Below are 19786 nucleotides of genomic sequence, written 5' to 3' on the forward strand. Positions count from 1 at the left end.
AATACTAAAATACTAAAATACTAAATACTAAAATACTTAAATACTAAAATACTAAAATACTAAAATACTAAAATACTAAAATACTAAAATACTAAAATACTAAAATACTAAAATACTAAAATACTAAAATACTAAAATACTAAAATACTAAAATACTAAAATACTAAAATACTAAAATACTAAAATACTAAATACTAAAATACTAAAATACTAAAATACTAAAATACTAAAATATTAAAATACTAAAATACTAATATACTAAAATACTAAAATACTAAAATACTAAAATACTAAAATACTAAAATACTAAAATACTAAAATACTAAAATACTAAAATACTAAAATACTAAAATACTAAAATACTAAAATACTAAAATACTAAAATACTAAAATACTAAAATACTAAAATACTAAAATACTAAAATACTAAAATACTAAAATACTAAAATACTAAAATACTAAAATACTAAAATGCTAAAATACTAAAATACTAAAATACTAAAATACTAAAACACTAAAATACTAAAATACTAAAATAATAAATAAATAAATAAATAATAAAGTCTGTTGGTGAATCAAGAAGAAAACTGATTTTTTCAGAGTTATTTTTTTCAATATTGGAAAAAAATGATCAAAAATATACCGATTGAAATATTTTTCAACATAAAGAATTTAGTTTTATTAGCAACTGGCAACATTTTCTCCACACGTGAATTTTCAACGCATTGCACACTTTTGCTAGCCTCCGGGGTAGGTTGCAGAGTTGACAGTGCCTAATTGGATCGTAAAATTAAGTGTCCAAAATGACCACCGGACAAGGGGCTTGCAAGGATCAACAACGGCAGCAGTAGCAGCAGCTTTGGGGGCCATGAATTTGAGTGTTGAAATTGTCACCAAGCTGGAGGAAAACATGTTTTGCTGCTCCCCTGATGGTTTTAGGGCAAAATGTGGTTTGCATGACTATTTATTACTTTTTTCATTTTATATTTTTTTTAGTTTACATGAATTTTAAATTGTTTTACTTTAATATTTGTGACAAATAAACGTTCATTTATTTCAATACTGGTTGAAAATTCACTTCCATCAGCCAAAGTCACAGGGTCAATGCATCTCCCAAAGCGGACATTCTGCTCATAAAACTGTTTGTGTGCGGTGGCGATGGCCAACCGACGAAAATTGAATTATTTTTCTTCTCCAGTACCCAAGAATTAAATTATTCATGCCCCGGTGGAATCAGTTGCAGTCAGCTCCTTCAGGAGGGAAGCAGCACTAAAAGAAAAGTGTCATCGTCTTCGTTGAGTGACGAAGACTCTCGAGAAGGATGTTTGAATTTTAATTTTAATTATCCTCTTAACGTGATGCCGTTTTTTTCTCTGGGTGACCGTAGATTGAAGATAGTTTAATTTCCACCGTGGTGTGGAATCTTAATGTTGGTTCAAGATCCGATAACAGAAGCATTTGAAGAAATTGAAATTCCACCAACTTTCCGCAAGTTCGCTTCGCTGGTACACAACTCTGCATCGAAGCAATTTTCCGGCAGGACGGCGCGCGCGGCGGCAAAGTATTTAATTGGACAAATTAGTTCGCAGGAAAAGTTTAAACGGTGCTGTAAGCAAGGGAAAAAGAATTTTCATTTTCCTTTTTCACGCAGCCCCGACCGCCTTGAGTGATGTCGGCGGAAGCCCCCTTGAAAACTTTTACTCGGCTCGGTATGGTCTGTTGGGAAAACAAGAAGAGCGATGCAGACCAATCTAAAGTAAATCATTGGATTGCAATTCTTGCGATAAACGATGGTCGTTTGCTTTTCATAGAATAGCGCTCGGAAATCTGAGCAACTTTGCCGAAGAAAGCAGGGCAAAAGGCGTCTAGGGAAGCGAGATATAGCGCTCGGAACATTGCACCGGTGTAAATCCGGAACGGATTTAACCGGTGGCCACTTTACAAAATGCATGGAATGGGGCCGTGTTGCGTGTCAAACTTTTTATTTTTTCTCGTAGAATACGATTTTGGCAATTATTCTTTCTCACTTGTCAGTATTCTTTGTCTCGATATTTCCCTTTTTCGATTAAAACTTTTTTTTCCTAACTGCTCACTTTGATGATCTTGTTGAGTGATTCTTCCCTTCCTCAATCGGTATCGAAAGTTATTAAATTTCTTCTTCAGCAATTTCAACTTCCCTTCTTCAAAGCATGTTTTCCCCAAAAAGAATATCTTAAAAACAGGAAATCTAAATCGAGAACATGGCGTTTACGTCATTCCATTATTTCCCTTCCTGACCAACCTCCGCGAGAAAAAAACGTGTTTTGTGGTTCGCAGAGATGCCCACGCTTACAAATACTCTTCCTTGGCCGATGCCATGTTTTGCGGATGTGCCGGATTGATGGCACAGGAAATGATGGAAGCTTTTCTCGGAAGTTGTTAATCTGAGCTGGCAAAAAAAGGAGAAGAAAAATTAAGGTGTTGCCAGATGTAAAGATATTTTTGAAGACGTTTAAAAGAAAGCAGTTTATTTAAAAATTCTTCAAATTACTGTGGTTTGTTCTCAATTACTTATGCCTTGCACAACATGCCAGGCAATCAACAATCAATAGAATTTCAAAAAGTTTCGAATTCAATCCACTTTGAATAATAAAGTGCGTATTTTCCAAAACCCCAAAAACTCTCAAACCCCCAAAACTTCGTTTGATCCCTTTTCAACCTCGTTTTTTTATTCTGTTCATCCCCAAAATCATCAAACACAGATGTCCTCATGAATTTTTGCAACCCTCCTAGCCAACCAAACCAAACCAAACCGAACTAACCGACCCGGCGACGGGACACCTTCTGCACAGCATTTGGCCAGCAGCTGCCCCGGGAGGGGAAATACGGAGACTGTTTCAACGGTTGGCTGAACTTGCCGTCCGAATTCGCCGTGACCCTGCCCCTGGCGCGTGGTTGTGACCTGCATTTAACCGACTTGAAAAACGCTTGAGTTGAGGAAATTTTGGTCAGTGGGGTTTGTTTCGAGAAAAAAAAATCCTAGAAGAATTCAATTTAACTCAATTTTATACATTTACTGATATGTACAAAAAATACACCCAAAAAAACTTGTGAAGAACCCCTGCCAAACATATAAATCATGCAAAAAAAAATCTTCCTGAGGCTACTTGCAGCGGTTGACCGCAGCACGGAGGGCAAAGCCTAGAAGTGGCTCACCAAGTAGATGACTCGAGAGCTGTGACTGCTGATCCCAGCTGGTTTTGAAAAAGTTCAGTCGTTGAACAGGAATTATGAATGTGGGCGTGCTTCAAGAAGAGTTTTTAGTAAATTTTTCGATTTTTTTAAGATACTAAGCTTTAATTTGGCGCCCCTTTAAAGTTTGCTGATGTTTTTCTTAAGTGCATCGTTTTGGAGTTATTGTCACTTTTAGGTTATTATTTTCAGATTTCTTAGAAGCCCGAACAATTTTCTCTTTGAGACTTTGAAAACTAAACAATTAGTTTCTGAGATACAGTCTCACAAAGAATTCGAACTGATGAGACGGGAGTAAATTTCCATTGTCGGTATTCCGAATACTATTGGGTTGATTTTCAATGTTAAAAAATTAATCTTTTGTGATTCATCCCGGGAAATTTTGAAACAGTCATCATAGAATTAGCTCAATACTGATAATTGGTGATAATCTACACTTAAATCTAAACTAGGACAGCATAGATAGTTTGAAATACATTTTTTTTGTTCTTCATTGTGCTATGAATTTTAAATGAACTTCAATTTTTAATCCAGCGTGATTCAAATCAAAAAAAATCTCATGAATTTATTTCTTTTATTTATTTATTTTTATTTGCCATGACTTCAAAAGCTTGAAAAATGTTTTTGAACTGTCTAAAAAAACAAGAAACGAAAACAAATATAATTATATCAGACAAGGCAAAATTTAAGATAAGTTTAGAATGTCATGTTTTTACAAAACATATTTTACAAATTTTCTTTAAGTCACTACAACCATCTGGGGAAAATCGGAACTACAGTCTGAATAGGTGCAGGAGATTTTAGAGCAATAAATTTGGAAATTTTTTTGTTCTGTTCCTGTTTTAACCGAGATCTATAAAAAAAATCAGAACACTGTGCAAAAAATTCAGCTTAAACAGCTGTCTTAATTCGTTACTTTTATCCTTATTTGCTCCAGATGCCGGTTTTTGAAAAAAAATAAATAATCGAATATGATTTTTTTTTCAAGTTTAAAATCATAATATATTATGATTTTACCATCCCTCTATTTTTTGCACCGCCCTCTTTTTTGGCGATTTTCTAAAAAACTTTTTTTTTCTTTTAATCATAACTTTGCAACTATTTGAGCAAAAGACTTTCTACAGGTTGCATTTTATAGAAAATTGTCCAAGGAATTCGATAAAAATAAAATTTTAACCCTTAAATGGCCACTTATATTATATTTTAACGTTTTAAGTATAAAAATTCAGTTTTGACCAATTGATTATATTTTTATTTTTTTTATTTTATCGCCATCGTGTTCCCCGGACAATTTTACATAATAATCAATGTAGACTTCAAACTAAAATGAACTATTGGCGAGATACAGCGATTTTACTGAAAAAAGTTTGATTTTGCATTGCACTCTGTCCTATGAATTCAAATCCGAAATAAGTTTCTCACATATAAAAACCGAATTATGCGAGATTCATTCCTTTTTGTTGAAAAGTACACCATGAACTTCCGAGTGCTGCGCAAAATCAAACTTTTTTCAGTAAAATCGCTGTATCTCGTCGATAGTTCATTTTAGTTTGAAGTCTACATTGATTATTATGTAAAATTTTCCGGGGAACACGATGGTGATAAAATAAAACAAAGAAAAATATAAGCAATTGGTCAAAAATGAATTTTTATACTTAAAACGTTAAAATATAATATTAGTGGGCATTTAAGGGTTAAAATTTTATTTTTATCGAATTCCTTGGACAATTTTCTATAAAATGCAACCTGTAGAAAGTCTTTTGCTCAAAGAGTTGCAAAGTTATGATTAAAAGAAAAAAAATATTAGAAAATCGCCAAAAAAGAGGGCGGTGCCAAAAATAGAGGGATGGTCCAATCAGCACCAAACTTGGGATTTCTGTTAACTATCGATAGATGAACGTTCCCTCCAAGTTTGGTCCAAGTCGGTGAAGGTCGAGTCCAAAAGTGTACTCAGTTGACCTGGAATGACCCATATACGTAAATATAATACCCAGTCTTTTCAAAATATATAAAATTTCATAAAAAATATTTAAAGCGCTGAGCATTTTGCGGAAATGCAAACGAAAATTTTAATAATTTTCCATAATAAGCCAAATTAATGGTGATATAGGCCGAATGCAAATTTCAATGCTTTAAAATTCTTATAAATAACTTAGTATTCAACTGTTCATCTATTTAATCAACAAAATCGGAATTTCCAAACCTAAATTTATTTTTTTAGATTTCGGGAATTCCCGGGACAAAATATAAAAAATCCCGGGATTCAGGAATTCCCGGTTTTGGAAAAATCCCGGGAATTTTGTCCCGGGAATTCCCGGGATGGACGCACTAATAAAAATAGTGTCAAAATTATAAATTTGGACTGAAATATGAAATGGGGCAAATCGTCTTTTTGTAGACCTTTTCAAAAATTATGCTTGAAACCTTAAATCCAAGTAACAATTTTAAATTCAGAAAATAAAGAACTTTAAGCGCGCAACGTTTGTGAACATTTATAAATTGGTTTTGAAACACTAAAAATTTAATATCTTCGCAAATTTCAATGAAATTAACAATTATATAGTTGCAAACAATTTAATTTTTTAAATGTTTTTTTTATTTTGCAAAATATTTAAAATTACTATCTTTTTTTTTTAATTTTAAGATGTCTCATACTATAAACATTAAAATATTGGAACATTGTACTCCAAAATGCTAGGAAAAAATTTCATATCCGATTCCGGCATAAGCTTTTTGAAAAAAAAAAATTTCAAATATTTATAGATTCACACTACTTCTTTATAGGTGGCAACATGTGTCTTTTGGCTTTGCTGCAAAATCTTCATGGAGAATTTTTTTGCGCAAATTAAAAAAAGCATCTTTAATCAAATGATAAAATCTAGTTCTTTTTAAACGTAGCTCAATAAAGGAGCTTAAAATGTTTAAAATGTCATATCTCAAAAAGTGTTTATTCAGGAGGTATTCGAAAATGGCAAACAAACACAAACAAACAAACGAACTCGCTCTTTTTGATATTTTGACAAGTCGCCTGCTTTGTTTATTTGCCTGCATTTGTTTGCAGAAACGTCAGCCTGCATACATCTTGCCAAGTTTGCGAGTTTACCGCAAAACAAGTTTGCGAGTTTGGAAAACTGTCAAACACGAAAAAGTGCGAGTTTGTTTGTTTGTCGTAGTCTGAAACAAAAAAATTTGGGACTTAGAAAATTTTTGGGAGTTTGGAAACATGATAAATTGTTTTGATGTTTATTTTGCTTTGAACCAAAATTTCGGAAAAATCGTCGAAATTAAAAGAAATTTTCGTCCGATTTTTGAAAAAACATCAGTTTGTTCCTAAAATAATGTCCCTAACAAAACGTCTTCATTGAAATTTTGAAATACGAAAGTTGGTTTTTAATAATTATTGATATACCCCCTACAAAAATCGTTCCGGCACTTAGAAAATTTACGGGATCCGTATCACGACGGTGGGTCTCGTGGCGCAGGGGTAGCGGCTTCGGCTGCCGATCCCGATGATGCTATGAGACGCGGGTTCGATTCCCGCCTTATCCACTGAGCTTCTATCGGATGGTGAAGTAAAACGTCGGTCCCGGTTTCTCCTGTCTCGTCAGAGGCGCTGGAGCAGAAATCCCACGTTAGAGGAAGGCCATGCCCCGGGGGGCGTAGTGCCAATAGTTTCGTTTAGTTTCGTTTCGTATCACGACAAGATTGTTGGTAGAATTTAATAGATTTTCAGGACTTTGCGAAATTTTTGCTCTCAGCCAGTTGAATATTTTTCAACATTTTGAAAAATTATTTTGATAAGAAACATTACCAGGCTTTTTGAAATTTTACTGTGGATTTTTGGACTTATGCAATTTTAGGAATATTTTCATAGACTTTTATTTTTAATTTAAAAAAAATGGAATATAGAGACTTTGGATTTTTCGTGATTTGGAAAATTATTGTGACATTTTGGCAATTCAACGCTTTCTCCACAATTTTTTAATGAGTTTTTAAAGTAAAATAATTTTTCAACTTTGAAAAATCTTGTTTTGATGTAAGTGCGTATATTCCACAATTTTTTAATGAGTTTTTAAAGTAAAATAATTTTTCAACTTTGAAAAATCTTGTTTTGATGTAAGTGCGTATATTCCTGCAATATTACTCATATTTGTGAAGAGAAAGAAGGGGGGGGGTCTGAATAGTGGCGGGGTGCATTAAAAACCAATAAAATTATTTTTGGGATCAAAATCTACTTTATGAACTTGATATGATTTTTGGAAGATTTCAGTTGTTTGCTACTATAAACTCAACTTGATGTGGCATTGTTGGTCAAATAAACTCAACAAGATTTTTCGCAGATACACCTCGAACAATTTATGTTCGTGGCCATGTTCGGTTATCTCTTAACCATACCCTGGGGTGAACTTGACTTGTTCGTGTTTTTACGAACATGGGTAGATTTTTCCAAGATGCAACTTTCTGCCCGGGAGGATATGCGTCAAATTTCAAGCTGGACTCAAAAAAGGATTCCATTTACAAAACGGTAAAAATTACTTAATTTTGAGTAAAAATCCTTATTTTTTCGGTTGTTTTTCCAATTAATAGTATATTTTATTACACATTGTTGAAAAGTTGAATCCATTACGACTATGACTATGGAAAATATTTTATTTGCCAAAAAACATGTTTTTTCTCTCCGTTTTTTACTTTGATGTTCTTCCAGTGCATTTGTAGCCTTCATCACCTTCAAACGTCGGATATTTTTAAGTTAGAATGTTACGTACTGCTCTGTTTGTCATTGTAACGATAGACAATGATGTGTTGCGTATTTTTTATTTGCAAAGCCTATTTCTTACCATACGCTTAAACATTCCTTAAACACCAAAAGCGATTAGGATTGCTAAAGAAAAATGTAATTTCATGTTGATGGATATCTTAAAATATAGTTTGGAAATTTAACTAAACAAGTTGAAATTCTTTTTTTTTCACTGTTGTTATTTCTGGAAAAATTAATTGCATTCAACAAAATAACTTTAAACTACCTTTAAAAACATTATTTCAATGGTAGTAGACAGTTATTTTTGAATAACATTTTCAAAAAATTTTCTCATTAATATTAACTGCTAAATCATCTACCCCTTTCCCTCTAGACGTTTCACCTTTGTCCAAATGCTCAAATGTGCAGACGGAGTACATAAACCGGTCCACAACCGGATAAATTTATATAGCGTCATCATGTTTTTCACTGCGTTCTCCTCCGCAGCCCTTCACCTTCATCCCAACTTTCCCCCCTGCAATTTTCCCGCCTCACACATCTACCAACAAAAAGGTGTTTTCCCACACGCAGAACCCCTCATTTCTGTTGACAAGAACGACTCTCTTCCAACAGGTTCCAGCAATCACTACGGAACGTGAGAGCCGCGAACCTTTTCAGCGGATTCAAGGATCAGCTGTGGAAGCTGTTCAAATTCATTCAAACTCTCTTTGTTCGAGCAAAAGAAAATCCAAGAGAAGAGCGCGCGCTGAGAGTGAGCGCCACAGAGCTTTCGCTACCGCCCGACAGATGTCGCCCGCGTGTGGCAGGCTTGTTCATTTTGATGCCCCGCTGTAATGCATCGCTAATCCTTCCTTTCAGAGTGTGGAAGGAGATTTTTTTTGTTGCGAATCCCGTGGTTGTGGTTATAAGGACTTTACATTGGCGACGGCGGGATAAGTTTGTGTGCAATTTGAATTACAAATTAGTGCTCAACTTTTTCGTTCCCGTTCCCGGCGCTGTTCATCAGCATAAACATATGATTTTGCTCGGGGTTTTTGTGCGCAGTTGACGGAAACTGTAAATACTGGGACAATATTTGAATTTTTTGTTCTTCTATTGCATTACAGAGGCTGACAATACGTGGTTTAGGGATAGTAAAAGGGGAGTTATGCTGCATGAGTTTGGGTTGTTGACTAGTTTGGCTCAATATTTGTATTAGCATTATGTTTGTGTTTTGTGAGTTTTATATTTTTCAAAATGATGCCGAAAAGCTTGATGTTGTTTTATGTTTTAATTACTTACCGGTTATGAATCAATTTGAATGTTGTTCCTTCCTGGGAACATTTTTCCCAAGAAATTTGCATTTTTCCAAGCCATGTAAAATTAACTCACCTACAAACCCAACAACGCTGGTCCCCAAACCAATTCCAATGATCAACCAAGCAACTTGCATGTCGTCAAAGTTCAGATCATCTTTGTCAGCAGAGCAGTTCTCTACGGAATCGGTCTTTTTTCTTTGATTTAAATTTTTGTATTTTTTAATACGGCTGAAACTTTTTTGGTGCCTTCGGTATGCCCAAAGAAGCCATTTTGCATCATTAGTTCGTTCATATAATTTTCCATACAAATTTGGCAGCTGTCCATACAAAAATGATACGTGAAAATTCAAAAATCTGTATCTTTTGAAGGAATTTTTTGATCGATTTGGTGTCTTCGGCAAAGTTGTAGGTATGGATATGGACTACACTGAAAAAAAATGATACAATGTAAATTTTTTTAAAGATTTTTAATTTCACTTTTTGTCACTAAAACTTGATTTGCAAAAAAAAATATTTTTATTTTTTTTTGTTTTTTGATATGTTTTAGAGGATATCAAATGCCAACTTTTCTGAAATTTCCAGAATGGGCAAAAAATCTTTGACCGAGTTATGATTTTTTGAATCAATACAGATTTTTTCAAAAAATCGGAATATTGGTCGCAAAAATTTTTCAACTTCAGTATTCGATGTAAAATCGAATTTGCAATCAAAAACTACTCTAGTGAATTTTTGATAAAGTGCACCGTTTAAAAGTTATAGTTATTTTCAGGTAACTTTTTTGTAAAACGTCGCAGTTTTTCATTTTTTTAAATTAGTGCCCATGTTTGACCACCATTGAAAAAAATATTTTTGAAAAGCTGAGAAAATTCTCTATATTTTGCTTTATTGAACTTGGTTGATATGACTCTTAGTTGCTGAGATATTGCCATGCAAAGGATAAAAAAAACAGGAAAATTGATGTTTTCTAAGTCTCACCCAAACAACCCACCATTTTCTAATGTCGATATCAGTGCTGAAAATGTCAGGGGTCATGACTCGAAAATCGGCGACGCTGACACGAATTTTTGAGATCCATTCACTGAACCGCAAAACCGTGACATAAACAAACCCGGCGCAGTCGTGAGTGCCCTAGCTCATTGAGCAGCTGCAATGCGAGGCAGTAGTCGACCAACACTCATTCGACGTTGCACGCACACACATAAAGAAACAAGTTTTTCCACAAAAAAAACGTATTTATGCGTGGAATTCAGAATATAAGTTATGGTTGTTTTAAGTGTTTTGCACAGTCTACAACCATTCAACTGTTTGAAAATAGTCAAAATAGTGTTTAAAGAGGATTTTACGAGTCAGTCATATGACACGAATTGAGTGAGTGTAGCTCATTTTTTTACGTCTCTCATTCTCCAGCAGCCGACCGGCACAAGTCAGGTGGCAGTGGTTGAATAGACACAGTAGGCTTGCAGTCACATGCTAGCAGTTAACAGACATTTTGGTAAAAAGTTTGACTTTATCATTCATAGTTTTAAATATTTTTAACATCAAACTTTAAAAATCGATTTTCTCGAAAAGTACTAAATGGTCGTTGTCACAAGATAGCACACAACAGGTGATTTGATGTCCTCTAAAACATATAAAAAAATAGTGTTTTTTTTGCAAATCAAGTTTTAGTGACAAAAAGTGAAATTAAAAATCACCAAATTTTTTTTACAGTGTATCATTTTTTTTCAGTGTAGTCCATATCCATACCTACAACTTTGCCGAAGACACCAAATCGATCAAAAAATTCCTTCAAAAGATACAGATTTTTGAATTTTCACATATCATTTTTGTATGGACAGCTGAAAACTTTTTATGGAAAATTATATGGACAAACTAATGATGCATAATGGCTTCTTTGGGCATATTAAAGGCACCAAACAAGTTTCAGCCGGATTAAAAAATACAAAAAAAAACGAATGACCGAAATCTCAGAGAATTGCTTAGCATTATCCGCTCGGAGCCCTTGAAAATCAGCACCTTGGTTGTTGGATCGAATAATCTCATTACATAAGCCAAACTCTCCATAGTTTCTTTGCGTTTGAAATATCTTAAATCCATCCCAGAATGGACCACCACAAGTGTCGGATTCAGGGGTAGCTTTTCCAGGTTTTCGTCGTACATTCCACTGATGACATACTTGACGACGTGGCCTAATCGTGGTTAAATCAGCAGATTTTTTGGGGGCAACGTCGTAGAAACAACAGCTGAAAACTCCGGTGTGAACACTAGTGATGTGCTCAAGGGTTTGAAGGACATATTTTAGTCCGATTTGACAACAAGAAAAATTTATCTGTACTATTAATATCAAAAAAGGAGCACATCTGTGTATCTTCATAGTTGTCAGTGGACTGACGGTCATAAAGCACATCAAAACACTTTAGTTGATGAAATTCACAAAAGTACAATCTTGAATTATATTAAACAATTAAAAAAGTAAAACTTATGAAAAACCATTTGAGCAATTCTCTACGAAATAGGCCGATTCTGACAATTTTTATTTTTTGTATATTTTGATTTAGCTCAAGCTTTGTGGGGGCCTTCCCTATAACCAAAGAAGCTATTTTGTGTCATTGGTTCACCCATTCAAGTCTCCATACAATTTTGGATGCTGCCCATACAAAAATGGTAGGAAATTATTCAAAAATCTGCAAATTTTGTACTGTTCAATTTGGTGTCTTCGGCAAAGTTGTTGGTATTTTTGAGAAATATCCAGAAAAAATAGGTACAGGGGACAAAAATTTGTTGATTTTTCAATTAACTTTTTTTTACAAAAACTCAATTTCCCAAAATACGTATTTTTTTCATTTTCAAGATTTTTTTTTGTTTTAGGGGACCAAAGTATGGTCAAACATTTTACCGTCGAGTCATGAATTTTAAAAAATTGTGAAAATATTGAAACAAAATTTTGTACATAACATTTTCTTGACCAAATTTCTTAATGTAAAATTGATTTTTTTGATATAGGGCTCCGTTTTCAAGATATAGGAACCAAAATTTGGATTTTAGTGAAATATTTGCAGTTTTACGATTTCAAAAAATAGTGAGCATGAGTTAGGCCGTTGCAAATATTTTTCAATGTTTATATATGTCCAAAAAATCAGGGGGCAAATTTTGACAAAGAACTTTGTCCTAAGGTTTCTATACGTGGTGTCAATCCAAAATTTTCGCGTAGCGAAAACGTTACCCTCTCGGCAAATTTTCCCTCTTTTTGGTGCACGCTGGTTGGTTGAACAAACGTTTCCCAATCAGTCAATATAGAGACGTGAGATTGATGTATCTAAAATCACCCCCACTCTACCTCATAATTTTCGGATCGTCGACGGGCAACAAGCGAATAAGGAGATGTAGGAGAATGGGTGCAAAAAGGCGGGGCATACGTCCCCGATCTAAATTAACAAAACGCGGCTCGGTCGGTCCCGAAAATTCATTCTGTTGCTGGACGTCGACGAGAACACATCAGGAGCAGATGGCCTGGTGGCCCGTTTGCAGACGGCTTGGAGGCCCGGGAGCAGATAGCCTGGAGGCATGTATACGCCAAGACATGCCAGCCGGCATGAGCGGGAATTGATAATTGGAATTGGCCACCACTTGGAGTGGCCGGAGTCCCCGGCGGGTGTTCCGATGTTTGCGGAACCATAAGAGTTGGGGCAATATGGGTATCAAACTTTAGGGTTTTTGATACTGGACATGAAATTTGACATTTCGGCAGTAGTGGCCACCACCTGGAGTGGCCGGAGGCCCCGGGGATGTTCCGATGGGGGGACATTTGCCGAACCATAAGAGTTGGGGCAATATGGGTATCAAACTTCTGAAATCTGTTTCTGGAAATTTAGAATAACTATTTCGTAATCAATTAGAGCCCTGAAAAGGGCAGTTCAGCTTCACTTGCAATTAGTTCGATAGGACGTTGATATTATGTCTTGAAACTTTACAAATCAAACAGCCTGTCTCAGAGCCATGAAATTGACCACAAAAGAGTTGTCTTGTGTATAAGGGGAAATCATGGGGAAATTTGGACCGGACGTTCTAATCGAAAATTCCAACAATCATCTAGCAAAGTTCTTTGTCATACTGGTCATGTGTAACATAACCACCTGCACCTTTTTTTTCTCAAAAAACTTCAAAATTTTAATTAAAATTGAGGTTTTGCAGCGCGACTGTGTTTCAAATGTAGGTGGCGCCAAAATGAGGTTACTTGCCAAAAATCGCATTTCTTTCTGTTGGATTGAAGAACAAAATCGCTTATTTCTCATGATTCCCTGCATCAATCTTAATGAAACTGGTTGCAAAAGACGAGACAAATTTTTTGCTTTAAAATAATGAACATCATTTTTTGGGCGCGCAAAAATTTGTGACCTTTTTCTTTAAAAACATGTTTTGGAACACGAAAAAATGAGTTTCCCCGTTTATATCAATGAAATAAACAGTTATATAGTTGATAACAGATGTGTTAACGTATATTCAACAATTTTTATTGATTTTTGACAGACTGTCTTGCCAAATACTCCAAATTACTATCTTTTTCTAAATTTACAGTTATCTCATAGAAAAATCAAACAAATATTGGAAAGTTGTACACCAAATGGTTGGAAATAATTTTTCTCATTCGAATCCGGCATAAGTTTTATAAAAATGTTGATTGTGAAGGAAAAACACATTTTTTCAAAAAATCATAGGTTTACGCTATTTGTTCATAGGTGGCGACATGTGTCTTTTAGCTTTGCTGCAAATTCTCTATAGAAGTCTTGTCAACTGAAAACTGTAGTAAACAGTCCTTTTTTTCTATTTTATTCAGCCATCTTGAAGATGGAAACTGAAATGTCGTCAAACGACCATTCACTGCAAATTTTCAAACCAGACTGAAGACCTGGCTCTGGCCACGATCATTCCAAGAGCGCACACACACAAGCGACTCTCTCGTGTGCATCGCAGCAATCGATGACTTTGCTTGTCGCTCTCTCTCTCTTTTTTTTCTCAACGACGCTTCGCGTTGCGCGGCAGCAAGCGTGAGGCACTCACACTCAAACGGTCACTCACGCGTTGCTGGCCCAGTTCACACAGCAATCAAAAAGCGTCGAGTATCGACTCTAACATTTCAAACGGCCATGCTTATAAGTAGCATTTATTTTGCATTAAATATTTCGTTTTATTTAGTTATTTTGCTATATTGACTATCCTCGTCTTATTCTCTACATTCTCCCCCTTCTCTACTCTTTTCTTGTTATTTAAGATATTACCATTTTTTTTATCTGAAGTAGCAAAAGTTAATATATGGTTGAAAAGTTACATAAAATGTCTTCAATGTTTACGTTTTTCTCACTCACACTAGCCCTCAAGGCGGCTGCTGATTTTTTACTATGAATTCTCATGCCTTTCCTGAATTTAAAAACATTTGCTGTATATTGTTTTATTTATTATTATTTTTATATATTTTTTTTTTTGCATCTGTTTTTCATTGAATTCTTTTCAAATCAATCAATTCTCCACACTTTTCTTTCCTGTTGTCGTTCCCGAAAATTCAGACGTTTGTAAAGTTTTTAGCCATCTAGACATGAGTCTTTTTATTTAAACTAACTTAATCGTTATATCTCTTCTCTTCTTCTTTAATTTCCCGTTCTCTTATTTTCATTTTCTGAATTATTTGATAATTTGAAATAGATTTTCAAATTCGATAAAAATCATTGAGACAGTCCCTTTCTTTATAATTTTCGCTAAAATACTTAGTCCAATGATCACAATTTCAAAACTAATGATTTTTCATTTTCTCCTATATATTTTTCATTCCAAGTTATCTAGCTCTTTCCTTTTCCTAAGAAAAAAATCATTTTTTATGTTCCCTCCAGAAATCCAGTTCAATAATAAAATATAAGGTGCGCTACAGTTTTTTTTAAACAGTCAGCAATCATTCAAAATTGTTTTGCGCTTTAATTTCCTGTAGAAAAATTTCCCCTTTTATTACTTCCAGGAATTCAGAACAAATTTTCAAAACCTATTTCACATTATGTTGTTAGTATTAGCTTGAAAAATCTCTTTGATACAATATTCTCGAAAAACTCCGTCTAGTGATCTTATCAAAACTAATGTCTCTTACATTTTCTCTGTAAACTGACAGAAACCTTTAGTCCATGCATGCTGTTTTTTTTTTTAGAAATTCATTTTACTGAGCAAACATGAAAAAAAAATTACTCCTTCCAATTCCAAATAATTTGGTCACTTTTATCTCATTTCCTACAATAATCACTTAAGAAACTTCCAAAATTATTCAATATTGTTTTGTTTCTCGTTTCTAGGAAAAGAATACTTTTGATTTCCCCCTTTTTTTGAAAAAAAGCAGCTAATCCAATTTTACCGAAAAAATCAGTAAAACTGTCAAAATAAGGCATGTAGGTCTCTATGATATAGATTCTACTTTGTTTTTATTTCTTGTCCAAAAAATCAAATATTCTAATCCTTCAAAAAATTTAGTTCAATTATCAAAAATAAGGAAAGCTGTTTTTCAAGTTTCCATACTTCTAAATTTTCGTCTATTTAATTTGTCCAGATACGTTTATAAATCTAAGTAATTTTACTCCTTCTTTTGAGAAAAGGATCAATTCTTCTATTTCTCCTAGAGATGTAACACGTTTCGATTTCCAATCTTTTCTCCTAAAATCATTCTTTTTTTTCTCTCTTGCATCCTATCTTAACTTTCTTTTTTATTTTCATCGATTCCATTTGAATTTGTTTTATTTTAATTTAAAGTGCCAATATTTCTTTTTTTTTCTTATGGACAATTATACTCTTCCTGAATCCTAAATCGATAATTCTTAATGAAATTGTAGAAATTTTATTCAAATTATCCAGAATGTTATTTCTCATTAAAGCGATAAATATTAATTCCAAAGTTGTCGTAGTCAAAATAATAAATTGTCGATTTTTTTTTACTGTCAAAATTATGTTTTCTCGTGTTCTTTTCATTATTTCAAATTGTTTATCTGTTTTTTTTTTTTAATTTTGTATTTCAATATTTTTTTTTTTATTTTACATGTTGTATTTGCCTCTTTTTTTTAATCCTGTTGTATTTGATAAGTATTTCAATCACTCTGATTTTCATTTTCTGATTCAAGAGTTTATTGTTTTCAGCAAATTCACTCTTTGTGACGCACCCAACTTATTTTTTTATTCATCTCCATAATGTTTATAATTTTTGGGTAATCGTGTACCTTTATTCTTAAAATTTACTGACCTTATTATTATTATTATTTACGAATGATTGGGTACTTAAGCCCTATGTCAATTTGTATGTACAACGGTAAAAAACACGATTAAAAACCATTTCTGATCACTTTTTTTTATTTTAATGCAAAAAAAAATTACAAGACAACATTTTTTCGATGGATCAACTATGGTCCCCTTGGAACGAGCTGTCAAGTAGTAGCTTTTCTGTCAAGAATGACCGCGAGGTTAATTTTTCAAAATTGATTTAAAAATCCATTTTAAGCTCTTTGTGGTCGTACAAAGGGTCATTGTACTCAGAAAAATAAGCTTTATCGCTGTAAACAGTAATATCAGCAATCTAAGTTTCATTTTAGGACCCAATTATTTACTTTAAATTACTAAATTATTATATTGCGTTATGTTTCTTTAAGTGGCAATTTTCTTCAGAAATTCAGAAGTATGCGTTTATTAAATTGTTTCGCTATCCAAGCTTTCGTACATTGACGTACATTTACATTTTATATATCAAAAAAAAAATCACTTTTATTTTATTTCTACAAATATTTACTTTTGAAACTTCCAAAATTATTCAATATTATTTGTTTCTCTTTTCTTGGAAAAAAATTACATTAATTTAATTTTCTCCAGGAACTCACATGAAATTTTTGAAATCATTGAGAAATCAATTTTGAAATTTTCCCATTGCATTTATTTTATTTTCTCTTTAAACAAACTGTATTTTTTTTTTGCTCTGTCACTTTCTACTTTTTTTCAGAAATTCATTTCACTGACCAAAAAATTAACATTCTCTTTAAATTAATAGAATTCTTCAGAATCATTCCAAATTATTAGGTCTTTTTCCGGAGACAACTCACTTTTATTTCATTTCCTCCTAATATTCAGATAAAAATCTTCCAAAATCTTTCAAAATTATTTTGGAAACTCTGTAAATGTCGATGATAAACATATTGCGTGAAGATAATATAGTAATCGTCTCTTTATTATTATTTTTTTTTAACCGACAGAAACTTTCTAATCATTACGAACCAAGAGCCAAATCTATCCTTTTCTATTTGATTTCCTCCAGAAATTTTGCTCAGAATTTCCATAGTAATTTCAAGTAATTTTTTTTATTAATTTTTTTTTAATTTTTTTTTATCTGGATAAAAATCAATTCTTTTATTTTCTCCAGAAATTCACATAAAATCAATATAAGATGTAGATTTCCAAACTACCCCTTATTACAATTTTCTTAAACCGCCAAAAATTTCCAGAATTATTCCAAATTCAGGGAAATTTTCGTATTTTTAACAAGATAAAGACGCGGGTATCATTCCATCCATTTCATTCCTTCTTTTAATTTCTTCAGAAATTTAGATCGGTTATCAAATATAAAGCATGTACGTGGATTTAAAAATGTCCGATTCTCACTTGTTCTGCTTAACACATTTTTCGAGTAATTCAAACTTATAACGTTTCTTTCAAATTTAGAAATACTTTGATTCAGAATAACCCACCAATGCAATGGTCACCTTATAATTCCACGGTGAAATCACAATACTCTTCTGAATGTTCAAGCTTCTTCCCGGATAGTTCATTTTAGAACATTTTTTTTCATTATTACCTTTGCTTACGTCCAATCATCTTGTTTGTTTTCAATCCAAATTACGCACATAATCAACTTGTTGAGCCATCGTCAACAGTTTTTAATGTGTCCTGAACTTGTAAAATGAACAAAATACCATGCCATTTGTGCAATTCATGATGCATCTTACTGACCGCCATTTTGGTTTTTTTTAATTTTTTATATATATATATATTTTTTTTGCCCTGTTTTCCATTCTGACCGGTGTGATTGAGGCCCAAGTCACAGCCAAAATCCAACAATTTTACAGGCTCAATAAGTCGGGCCATTTGCAAATCCAAATACTTCTCCCTTTTCTGCCCGTGTTCAGTGGTGATTGAGGGCATACGCGCAATCACCATATTGATTTAAAATTCAATTCTACCACTGATTCATCTAGTTGAGGCATACGTCAACAGTTTCTTTGTATAGTTGAGGCGTTCGTCAACTTTTTGTATGTTTCATGACTAGTTCAGTTGAGGCGTTCGTCAACTGCTAATGGATGTTTATCGTAAGTTCAGTTGAGGCTTTCGTCAACTAACTCTATCTCATTTTTATCATTCAACAGATGTTTCTTCAATATCCTGACCTAACTTACCCACCAACTGCGCCATGTAGTAAACAGTCCTTTTTTTATTTAATTCAGCCATCTTGAAGATGGAAACTGAAATGTCGTCAAACGACCATCCACTGCAAATTTACAAACCAGACTGAATAGACTTGGCCCTGGCCACGATCATTCCAAGAGCGCACACACACCCGACTCTCTCGTGTGCATCGCAGCAATCGATGACTTTGCTTGTCGCTCTCTCTCTCTTTTTTTTCTCAACGACGCTTCGCGTTGCGCAGCAGACAAACGTGAGGCACTCACACTCAAACGGTCACTCACGCGTTGCTGGCCCAGTTCACACAGCAATCAAAAAGCGTCGAGTATCGACTCTAACATTTCAAACGGCCATGCTTATAAGTAGCATTTATTTTGCATTAAATATTTCGTTTTATTTAGTTATTTTGCTATATTGACTATCCTCGTCTTATTCTCTACAAAAACAATTTAAAATGCATTTTCCTGCGTTTAAAATCATATTTAGCATGTCTGGGATCGATCACAAATATTTAGATTTTTTTTTTGTAAAATTCCGTTGTACAGCACTGCAAAAAGTTTTTTTTTCGGCGAAAAAAAAATTCGTCAATATTTAGATATTTTGAAAACAAATGACAAAACAACTGGGCAGATGTCAAATGCATTTTAAAACACTTTTTTCATGGCTTGTAATTTCAATTTTCATATTTTTTAATTCCCCCCCCCCCTTGACTCTGGCCAGAGTTGAAGGGCATAAACTTCAAAAAATATTTGCAACGGCCTTACCATTTCTGAAAATATTTTGTTAGAAAAGTTCAGATTTTTTTTAAAACTAAGATTTTTCTGGTTTTTTTAAGCCGCTGTATCTACCCTATATCAAAAAATCTATAAAATACTATTCGATTGCAAATTCAATTTAACATCAATAAATTTGGCAAAAAAAAATTATGTATGAAATTTAGTTTTTTTTCTAAAAATCACTACTTCATAACTTGGCAGCAGAATTTTTGACCATACTTCTCATGGCTCAAAAGTTGCGGGTTTCGGTCCCCTAA

Source organism: Culex pipiens, chromosome 3 (assembly GCF_016801865.2).
Source record: "Culex pipiens pallens isolate TS chromosome 3, TS_CPP_V2, whole genome shotgun sequence".
Classification (NCBI taxonomy): Eukaryota; Metazoa; Arthropoda; class Insecta; order Diptera; family Culicidae; genus Culex; species Culex pipiens.